Source organism: Elaeis guineensis, chromosome 1 (genome assembly GCF_000442705.2).
Source record: "Elaeis guineensis isolate ETL-2024a chromosome 1, EG11, whole genome shotgun sequence".
NCBI classification, from domain to species: domain Eukaryota; kingdom Viridiplantae; phylum Streptophyta; class Magnoliopsida; order Arecales; family Arecaceae; genus Elaeis; species Elaeis guineensis.
In genome coordinates this window covers 172,260,826-172,272,892 of record NC_025993.2, presented here as the reverse complement: position 1 = coordinate 172,272,892, position 12,067 = coordinate 172,260,826, and the positions used below count along the sequence as shown (strand labels likewise).

The 12,067-nt window shown below is 36.1% G+C and overlaps 1 long non-coding RNA gene and 1 pseudogene across 3 annotated transcripts; one reads left to right on the top strand and one right to left on the bottom strand.

The window, feature by feature from the left end:
- Window positions 1-901: 901 nt before the first annotated feature.
- Window positions 902-10,621, bottom strand: LOC105039597 (uncharacterized). 3 transcript variants are annotated; one of them, XR_012136844.1, is made up of 4 exons: window positions 10,084-10,621; window positions 9,879-9,972; window positions 2,722-2,818; window positions 902-2,647 (listed from the first exon to the last, which is right to left on the bottom strand). It is a non-coding gene; the product is annotated as an uncharacterized lncRNA (long non-coding RNA). The 3 variants fall into 3 exon arrangements; XR_012136845.1 differs by having other exon boundaries at window positions 2,746-2,818; XR_012136843.1 differs by having other exon boundaries at window positions 902-2,818.
- On the top strand, window positions 3,169-6,983 carry LOC140854821 (glutamate receptor 2.7-like; annotated as a pseudogene).
- Window positions 10,622-12,067: the final 1,446 nt, after the last annotated feature.

The window sequence follows — 12,067 nt, the reverse complement described above, 5'->3', positions numbered from 1 at the left end:
ACTTAATTAAAAATTAAAAAATATATTTTAGATCTAGAATTATAATTGAAGATCTAATGACATTGCATAAAATATAGGACATGGGATAGCTCAAATCAGATCCTTTTAATTGGGTTAGACCTAAGATTAGAATCAAATACTTAATGGACTAAACATAGTAGTTGATCCAATCTAACCAATAGTTGATTTAAATTAGATTAAGGATACTTTAGATCAAAAACAATAATTGTAGTTAATCGAATCCATATCTTTGATCAAACCAAATGAACCTTGATTCAGACTCAAAAGTTGAACCCGAATCATTAAGCTGATTAGATCGTTAGATAACTTGAGTTGACCCATGTTGTTAAGATTAATCAATATGACTGATTTAGATAATTTTTTTTAAAAAATTATTTTTTTTTAAAAAAAAAAATTTCACGAACCATACAAGTCCTGAGAGAACTCAACAAGCTACGGGGCTAGCTGCCTAATCTCTCCAAAAAGCAGAGAAAGACCCCGTCAAGGGGGAAACGGAATGCTGCATATGACGCACGCCTAGAAGCTGGCCTGCGAGAAATATTGGTTCATCTAAAATTTGACTGATAGCATGGAGGATTATATACTGTTTTTTTTTTTTTTTTGACCAGACATTGCATACTCACCTTCGGCGTATGGTAGAGGAACTTGCCACTTTTATAATTTCTTAAACCCTTTTTAAAAGCAAAACGTAAGCGAAAGGAATCTTGAATCTGTCAAGAGTCACTAACCCTAATAATATGCATCATTTGTGTATTTAGACATTAACATAGCCTCGCCAACAACTTCGAGGCAACCGGTCTTACCAATTGTCAACTCTACACAGGTCAACGAAGCGACCTTGACTTCATACCGGATTGTGCCAACTCAATCAAAGCTTGACTAGCAGTAATAGATTGGCTTTCATTTAGAAGCTTTATGTTTCTTACCAAAAAAAAAAGTTAGAAGCTTTATGTGCATTCTGTTCAAAAGACTGGATACCTTATACTCACCACAAGGTGAACATAATCAAAGTCAAATGTTCATATATTTACACCAGTTCTCCTAACTCAACCATCCCAAACTCTTCTTCCTCCTCGTTGATCCTTTGCAAGGCAGCTTCTGATGAAGAGGGCAACACTTCTCTTCTTTCTCCTTTTGTCTTCCATAGCAAAGGCTCAGAATGGCAACGGAAGTACTATGATAGTCTCATTCCATGTTGGTCTAATCCTCGACACAGGAACACTGGTTGGAAAGATGAGCCAGACAAGCATCTCAATGGCAATCAATGATTTCTATGCTGCAAACAGTAACTACACCACAAGGTTGGTCCTCCATACCGAGGATGGCAAAAAGAACGCCATTGGAGCCACCTCTGCAGGTACTTGGATGATAGATCGTTTTACATTTTCCCTTGAGTTATCATTCTGGTATCTTCTCTCAGATCTCCTCTCTGAACCTCTCTGAACACAATCTGTCCATCAAGCTTTGGTTTGGCATGCAAAATTGGAAGGGAACATTTAAGAACCCCACACAAGTTGCAACCTAACTTAGCCTCACCACTTCTAATATGCAGTCCAAATTAATAAAGAGAACTCCGTAGATATTCTTTAGCATCACTCTCATTTTTTTCCTCTAAAAACATTAATTTTTATTTTTATTTTTTAATTATAAAAAATAATGTATTTGATATAGTCATTTATATTTAAGTATAAATATGATAATGACGACGGAGATAATGATAATAGTGATGAAGACAGTGTAGGCCCAATGATGCTCGTGGCCAAAAAAACAACTAGATAATACAAGAGGCTACAATGAGACAAGACCATTGATGATGTGGCAGAAATGATGGCAATAATAATGATGGTTTGGTGGAGGCAATGGTGGATATGGTGGTGATAAAGGTGCCAACCATATAATGAAGGTAATGACGGTCATGATTATGGTATAGCACCAATGACGATAGCATCTACAATATGGTGGAGGGGCAATAGCAAAGGCGAGGTAACGATTGTGATTGTGGCCTAGATAACTATAATGGTGGTGAAGGTGATGATGCAAATATTAATTATTTTTTTTAAATATTGAAAATAAAAATTTCTTATTTTCATTTTTTTCAAAAATAATAAAAAATATTAAAAAAAAAAAGTAACACAACCCCACAAGATTTTATCTCAGTTTTTGTGATTTTATTTTTAAAATAGAGGAAAAAAAAACAAATGCCAAGCAGGCCTGTGGTCCCAGAGAGAAGAGAGGAGACGACAGGGTCAAGAAATATTCTTTTTGATTGAATGCTCTTTTGTTACTTGATTGAATGTTGTCGGAAGGTTGTTCAGGAACAATTAGTCATTAAGACAGTTAAGATAGAACCCAGGACTAAACAAATTCATCTGGAATGCAAAATATATATATATCTGAAATCTGTTGAATTGCTTTCTCTGAAATCTTTTAATACCCTGTTATATTAGGTACAAGCATTGAAAGTTGTATCACTTTATCATGGACCATAACCATATGTCTTCAGGTTTATTAGTCCAATAACTTGAAGATGTTCTTATTTTTTAATCCAAACATTGATTACATCCAATATTATGAATCACAACACTAACCTGCTGTAATCAAATCATTGGATCCATCATGAACATAACTGAGAAAGTGAGAATAATCTTAGGAATGCACAGAGGAAGCTTGCCTTAACAGTGGAGAAAACTATTGACAGACCTGAATGGCTCAGAGACTAATTACCAAATAAACGCATGGAGTGCAAACACTTGAGCATGAATAACAGCATCAGTTAACACACAGGAAATAGGGAGCACTATAGCAACAAAAAAAAGAATAACAACAGTTGAAAAAAAAAAAAATGACAAACCAACAATTCATGAGGAATTCACAAAGGCATAAGAGCAAGAACAGACTAAGCACACCAGAAGGAGAACAAACTAAAATTAACAGGAACCAGCCTAGAACTTAATAAAACAGTTCATCGTAACGTAGAAATCATCTCTTGAGAGGAAAAAGAAGGAAAAACGTCATGTTTCCAACCTTTAATCAGGTCTTCGATATCTATATAGATATAGCACATTTCCAAACAGCATGGACCAGTAGACACTCTAATGATTATATAATCAACCATGTCGACATCATATACCTAAGCAGAATGCAGCAATGCACATCATATATGAATACCTGTCTGATCATGAAATGTTTGTGCTACCAACTGCAGTTAGGACTGCAGCAAATGCCCTTACAGGTATAACGTATGATCCATAAGCTGGAAATAATGTGTAGACTGCACACAATTCAATTATGCCTTACCATCTGACCCCATGACAGCTCTTCACCATCTATTTGGACAATCTAATGACAAAGGATGGTCATCCAATTTAGAAGCTACAAAATGACACAGAAATAATAGACTTCTTGCTGGTCATGATTTAGACACCACAAGAAACAAAAAGTAGGAGAATTTAAACTTTGCTGATATCATAAATAAGCAATCATCAATTTTAAGCTTCGGTGGACTTTAACCAAAATAGCCAGCGGTCAAGTCATGGACCTTCCTTCAAGAACTAAACACTTACCAGGATGACTTCTAAACTTATTTTCTTCACGTGCATGCAGCTCTCAAGTTGTTAAGCAATGTCAGAGTGCAGGCAATCATAGGTCCCCAAAAATCTTCTCAGGCTGTGTTCCTATCAGATCTTGGGAACAAGATTCAAGTCCCTATTGTTTCTTTTTCAGCAACAAGCCCTTCTGTCTCCCCTGCCCGTGCAACATATTTTGTGCGTACAGCATTTAATGACTCTTCTCAGGTGAATTCTATAGCCTCAATTATTAAGGCCCTTGGATGGCGGAGAGTCACCCTTGTCTATGAGCACACTGATTATAGTGCAGGCACCGTGCCATATCTCATCGACGCCCTACAAGAGATTGATGCTTATGTACCCTACCACAGTGTCATTCCTCTGTCAGCAACCGATGACCAGATATTGGGGGAGTTATACAAACTACAAACCATGCAAACAAGGGTCTTCATTGTGCACATGGCACCGTTTCTTGGCACCAATTTCTTTCTAAAGGCAAATGAGGCAGGAATGATGACAGAAGGCTATGTGTGGATTATAACAGATGGAGTAACAAATCTATTAAATTCCTTTGACCAATCTATAATTGACTCGATGCAAGGACTATTAGGAGTCAGGCCTTATGTACCAAATACAAGAAAGCTGAATGAATTCACGATTCGATGGAAAAGAAAATTCCAGCAGGAGCATCCTGATATTGAGAAAGCAGAACTTAGCATTTTTGCCCTGTGGGCATATGATACAGTTTGTGCACTAGCAATGGCTGCAGAGAGTGTTGGGATCACAAATTCTACCTTTTTGCGACCCCAGATCACCAACAATTCGAGCATCTTGGATATGTTAGAATTCTCTGAGACAGGTCCAGGTCTACTCAAGGCAATCCGAGATACCAAATTCGATGGCCTTAGTGGGGAACTCTGTCTCATTGATGGGAAATCACAATCATCCACCTTTCAAATAATTAATGTAATTGGGAAAGGGGAAAGAGTGATTGGTTTCTGGACACCAGCACATGGGATCTCAAGGACACGGAATCCAATCAGCAGAACATATTCAACTTCCATGACTGAACTTAGCACCACTTTCTAGCCTGGAGAATCAACCATAGTGCCCAAAGGGTGGGAAATCCCAACAGGTGAAAAAAAGTTGAAGATAGGGGTCCCAGTAAAAGATGGGTTTCATGAGTTTGTAAAGGTGGAATGGAATCCTCTCACTAATGCCACAGCAGTGAGTGGGTACTGCATTGATGTCTTTGATCTGTGAAGCAAGCTTTGCCATATGCAATCCCTTACGAGTATGTTCATTATGAAAATGCCAGAGGGGACACTGCAGGATCATATGATGAACTTACATACCAGGTCTGCCTTCAGGTATGTAGGCAAGGAAGTTAAATTGAATAAAGTGTGTGAGTGGTCAAAAACTAACAATAGAGGAAGAAGAAGCAACAACTGAAGAGAAATATTATGACTTTAAAAAGATGAACCAGAAGTTTCTAGTTCCAAACTTCCAACTAATTTTTGATGAAACTCAAGTATAAAATCATGATTTGTTCTTGGAGAAAACAAGGTGAAATTAGCGTTAACAAGATTCTCCAGCACAACCAAGTAAGTTTGTAATTTTGCAGAAGAACTAACAATCTCTTTCAAATTTTAAGAATCCCTAAGAAAATCAAGGTTGACACAATTCCAAACCATTCCACATCTCCCAATTCCACACCCCACCCCCCCACAAAAAAAAAAAATCACACAATGAAATCACCTGACTGAATTATTGTTTTTAAATGCTATTGCTACAGTGCCTGTATATAAGTTACTGACCACATTTGGGTTCAACAGAATTATGATGCTGTGGCAGGAGACGTCACAATTATAGCCAACCGTTCGTTGTATGTGGATTTTACATTGCCATACACAGAATCAGGAGTGGTTATGATTGTTCCAGTCAAAGAGGATGCAAGGAAGAATGCATGGATCTTCTTGAAGCCACTCACAGTGGACCTCTGGCTAGGGACCTTGGCCTTCTTTTTCTTTACAGGATTTGTGGTGTGGGTGGTGGAGCATTGAATCAAAGAAGAATTTCGGGGCCATACGTCCCAACAACTTGGAACCATCTTCTATTTTGCTTTCTCAACACTTGTTTTTGATCATAGTTAAGTAATTACCCCTTAACTATCTAATGCCAAGATCAGGCAACCACAGCCATGATCGAGAAAGAGTAATATTTTTACTATGGTTTCAGGAGAAAAGTGGAGAGCAACTTATCAAAGATCATACTAATCATATGGGTATTTGTTGTGCTGATCCTCGCATCAAGTTACACAGCCAGTTTGACCTCCATGTTGACTGTTGAACAGCTCCAGCCAACTGTTACGGACATAAAACAGCTTATAAAAAATGGTGACTATGTTGGCTATCATCGGGGTTCCTTTGTGAAAGAGCTGCTGATGCAGCTCCACTTTGATGAGTCCAAGCTTAGAGACTTGGGAAGTTCTGATCAATATGCAGAGGCACTCTCCAAAGGGAGCCACAATAATGGTGTATCTGCTATCTTCCATGAGATCCCATACGTCAAGAGCTTCCTTGCAGAACACTGTAGCGGATACACAATGGTTGGACCAGTCTACAGGACTGCTGGGTTTGGATTTGTATGTTATCCCTCTTCCCTCTCTTCATAACTCAACAAGGATATTTGAAATCTTAAAATTTAACTTTTTCAGGTTCTCAAAATCCTTGTTTATACATGCAAGCTATACATTGTTTCTGCTCTGGAGGAAGCTTGAATCTTTTATCACAGATGAACATATTATGGAGATATTCTTACTTTTATCTGTTTCACAGGTCTTTGCCAAAGGTTCCCCATTAGTCCCTGACGTATCAAGGGCAGTCTTAAATGTAACACAAGGGGATAAAATGGTGGAAATAGAGAGGAAATGGATTGGTTACGAAAATACTTGCCAAAATCAAGACAACACCATAGGCTCACAGAGTCTAAAGTTCCACAACTTTGGTGGACTCTTCCTCATCACGGGAATTACTACAACTTCAGTTCTCTTGATATTCCCTGCTATCTTTATCTATAAAAACTGGGATGAGCTGAAAATAATGGGTTCCAGATATTCCATTTGGACAAGAATTGTTGTGGAGCAAACACTAGGACAAGAAAGATTTAACCTCCTCTACATTCAAAAGGGATGTGCCAATTGGTGGATCCTCATATGCTGGTGATAGCCTTGTGAACATAGAAAATATGAGGGCTTCAATTAATGCTGATGGATTGCACAGAACTTGGTGGAAGGCATCAAGCATCTTCCCACCATATGAAGGAATGTCTTCTCAAGAACTTGGTGGTCCAAGCATAGAAACTCAAGATACACAAGCCTCTACAGAGATATACTAAGGCATCGAGCTGGAGTTGGTGAGATTGTTAAAACTAAGATGGAAAAGAATTATATATGTCTTGCTTCATTGTTTATTCCCAAATTAATCTGATTTCAATGTCTCTTCATCCACATGCTGCTCCTTTTATGACCCAACTGCATTATACTAACATAGTATGACTATCTATTTTACATTCACTAGAATTTGACCTCAATGCCCATTCATGTATACGCTACTCTCTTATGACCTAATTCAAGAGGATCACCAAACTCAATTTGGACCAGTATGGGCAAGTCTGCATAGAGTACAGGAGCAAGATTGCTACATCAAGAAGCCAAATCGCACACCAACTCCTACGGACCCTAACTTGCCTGTGACTAATATGCTTTTTTTTTTCTTTTTTTGAAATCAGAAACTTCTCAAGATCTACAACATGACACCTACCCCTAAAGGAAATAACACACTTAATGATCAAGGGCTAATTCCATCCTTTAGATCTCAAAACAGACTGATCAAAATGAAATTTTTTTTTGACAAAGACTTTGACTGGACATATTTCTCAGAATGGGAAAAATAAAGCAAAGTGGCTGAAAACAAAGTCAATATAAAAATTTAGATCCACCTCTTGTAAGAATTTAAGTTTTTTACGATTGTTTTAACTAGACATGTCTATTTTAGGAAAGTTGTGCTATCTTTTAAATAGAAGAGAACTCCAACTGGGGTTGTGTAAGGGTGGATCTGATTAGTTTAAAGAAAGATCTTGAAACTCAATTTTATCATTATTATGAAAAAAGGAAACCGAGATCCTACTTTTATCAGTTCTTCTGTTTTATAACATTGTTTTAGAACATAACTGACTTCACTCCACAGACAGCCTACATTAATGATTTTGCATCACATCCTTTATTTAGTACCCTATCGGACATATCAGAGTTGATATTTCCCATTGACATACTAAATATTATTTAACATTCATGTATTATTCATTGGAGGGGCTATTGCTTGATGCAATGGTAAAGGCTTGGTTTGACAAGTGCGGTAGTACAATTTAAAGTTCTGGAACAGCCATGTTTTGCCAAAAAAGGGACAAAGATTATGTCTATTCCCAATCTACACCCCCCCCCCCACAACCCCAAGGACCCCAATTGCTGGAACCATAACTAGGTAATGGCCTTCTTTATGCTTTATTTATTGGATTATAACCTTGTACACTTCTCATTAAATTTATTCTATAGTGCCCCCTCCTACACATTTAATGCTTACAATCTTTTAATACACTGAATATAAGGATATTTATTACCTTTGACCCTTCATAACAATATCATATCCTTTATCACTGAGTATTTATGGCAACCTAATCAAAAGCACCTCCTTACTAAGCTCAAAAGCTGATCCAAACTTGAGCAAGAAGGTCAGTATAACTATTTGAAAAGACCAGACATAACTAAGATGCCACACAACACAATGCATGCATTGAATTAATGGTAAGTGTAACCATCAGGCTTGCACCAGCAATTTAATTTGGGCTTCATAAATTCTTATTAGCTAGTCATTCCTATTTAGGACTAGCTCCATGTTAGTAGCCAGCCCTTTAAATTTTTTCCTAACAACTTCCATCCATGTTAGCTTAGGCCTTTTCCTCTTTTCAAAAATCTTATACAGATTCAATAGCCTCTTCTAAACAAGACCTTCTCAAATTCCCATCAAACTTGCTCACATCATCTCAAATGTTTCTTGATCACTTTCTTCTTGATTTTTAGTCTACTATGCCTTCTCCAATAAATTAGTTCATCACTCTATTTCTAGTTCTACAACACATTCATGTTAATATTTCTAGTTCTATCAAATTCATCTTCTTTTGTTGGAGATTCTTTCATTGACCAACACTTTGAAGTATGTGCTACTGGTGCATTATTGATAATCACATGACACCTTAGAGGCACCTCGCCACTTCATCCGCCAAAATTATCTTCATCCATCATCCCATTCCTTTTAAAAATTTAATGGGCCGAGCAAGAGGTGGCATAAACTATGATTTATCTAAAGACTGGTAAAGACATTAGCAACCTACATGCAAGCATATTATGCAATAACATGTTTTGCTCTTGAATGCATGAGCTTTTAATCTATGTAACCATAAAGGTAGACCTTTCTATTTGCAAATGGGTGGTAGGCAAATGGTCGAGCCCTTGAGAACATAAGTCCCAATCATGGTGTTATTTCACATTTAGAATTTGTCCTGTGAGAACCTTTTTACTGAAGAATCATAGTTCATGGAATTGAACTATTAAGTTTGACCACAAAGGAAATAAAAGTTGTCAACTAATCCAATAACTAAAAGGAAGAGATTTTTCATTGCTCGAGTGTAGGGAATTTGTGATTCATGGCATGAAGTACTAGACCCCTCCTCCAAGAGGATGATAAACAATATATGAAAAAAAGAATGCAATCCTAGAGCACCATAGAAATTAAATGATTGTCCCTTAATGAATTTTGGGTTAACATAAGAGGCTACTGTAAAATTTCTAGATGCTAACTGTGCATGGGACATTGTACATTGGCCGTTCTTGGTTCAATAATTTACATTACCTGTAGGAACCATGCTAAGCCCAAGAGAGATAGCTTATCATGGGACAGCAATAACACACTAAGAGTAAGAAAACCAGGAAAACATACGCAACATAAGCAAGAAATTGCCTTGTAATACAAGGGCCCATAAGTCAACATCAAAAAGTTCCAACGTGGGACAATGATTGCAGTAGCGAGAAGCCAGTCAAGGCGAGCTTCCCTTCCGGAGGCTTTGATCTCGGAACTGAACCAGGTGAAGCAGAACAAATCTTTTTGGTTGTTTATTAAACGAGACATCATGAAAATAAAAGAAAAAACCAAGAGTAATTGAGATTGTAATGCATACAGATTCATAGTCCCAGTCAAGCTTGAAAAAATCAGCAGCAGCAACAGGGATTCCTTGTTAGCTCCTCGCCATCGGCATAGCCTTCTCACAAAACCTATCAAGTGAAGAAGAAGGAAACAAAAATGTCAGCACCAATAGGTCCTCCTCGCATAAAACTCGTTGAGAAATCATAAAAAAGCAGTCCCTATTAGAGAAACAATCTCACCGGACCCCAACATAATTTATGGAGATCGCTGAAATACCGATCATCTGTTTGCACACGCAAGAGAAGCAGGGAAGAGCAATTTAAGAATTCATAATATCCGACGGTATTTGAACAAAAAATAAATTCATAAAAGTATATAAACCAATGAATTATGGTAACGAATCCAGGGGCTGGGGGAAGTGAAAACTGGCTCGACAACCAAGAGAGGAAGATTAAAAAAGAACGAAAGATCTGATGATTTAGTCACTGAAATGTTCCCCCGCCTTTACTTCTCCTGTCTATGCTTTAGCCGCGGGATCTACAAAAGGATCTGAAATTTAGATTAAACCAGAGAACAAAAAATAAAATTACAAGGAATTAAAATTTGTCTGATAAATATTCCAAGGGATTGAAAAAAAATGCATCGAAGGGCAGAAAAGAGAGAAAATGGGGTCCCGGCAAACCCGTTCAAAGGAGGAATTCGGAAACCAAGAGAAATGAGGAGGAACCTTAACCCTAACAAAATCCAAAGGGGCAAACACTGGAAGGGGTGAACAACACATACCAAAACTACGTGGAACGAGTGACGAAACGAAAGGCTGATCCACAAGTGCTTAAAAGAAAAAAAAACTCATCTCAATATGATAAAATAAAATATATTTTTGGTCTCCAAAGTTTGGAGTAATTCTTTCAATGATTCCTTGAGTTCAGAAAAACTCAAATTTGGCCTTCCTATTTTCTGAATCGTTTTAGCGTGAAAGAACATTTTTTTCGAATAAAAAATCCCAGCTAGCAATAACTTATGTTTAAATGGTAAAAATAAATGCTTATATAACAAAAGCTATCCAAATATAGATGATGCTGTATTAATTGAGATGACTTTGCATAGATACCCTAGTATAAAGATCAACATTTTTATTTTAGTGATTGCATGGATGACATGGCATATGGATAATGATATAACATATATTATAAAAATTTTTATCTAAAAATAACCAATTGTCAAATACCACATCAGCATCTATACGCCACATATCATCACCTCATATATTGTTAATTATGCTTTTAATCTTTTAAGTTTTATAGATATTAGTTTAAAAAATATCTAGTTATATATTTTTTATTTTAAAGTATGATTTAATGTAAACTGATGTGAAGAGAATGGTTAAAAATAATATGAAGAGATAATATAAAATTTGAAATAAAAAATTTATTAATAATATATTATTACATCACTTATTCTACTCTATCTTTAATCCTTAATCCCATCCTCCTTTTCTTTGACCTTCCACTGCAACAAATATAAATATATATGGGAAAAAAAATCTACGCCATCACGACTTATATATAACAGCTTGTCACATATTACTTAACTAACCTTGCATTCCTTCCCTTGAATTTTGTTTTTCCTAAAATGGAAGTAGAGAGTCCCATTCGAACCCAAGAAGAATACAAAGCAGAACAAGATAAATAAGAGAGAGAAAATAATTTCTAGTTTTAATTTAAGATGCATTTAGTTATACTTTTTGATTTTTGATTTTTGATTTTTAAAAAATATTTTTTATTTTTTTTGATTTTTACTATTGAATAAAAGTAAAAAAATAAAAAATATGTTTGGTAAGTACGCTACTATAAAGCAAAAGGCAATATTTGGGGACGGCAGGTAAAGAGCTCGATGAGGGAGAAGAGTTCAAGAAAGGAGGGAGAAGAGAATGAAGAGGTAAAGAGTTCGACGAGAGAGAAAGGTTCAGATTCTTTACTTTTTGATTTGACATTTTAGATATGCGGAAGCAAAAAAAGCAAAAAAGTAAATTTTGAAAAGCAAAAAATTTATGCTTTGCATATAAAGTAATTATATTGATTATTTTAATTTTAATTTTTTATTTTTCATGATGTTATCAAACATTATTTTTTGATTTTTACTTGTTAAAAATCAAAAAGTAAAAAAAAATATTTTTTTAATGACTAACCAAATGCACCCTTATTTATTTTTTTTGGCTTTCTC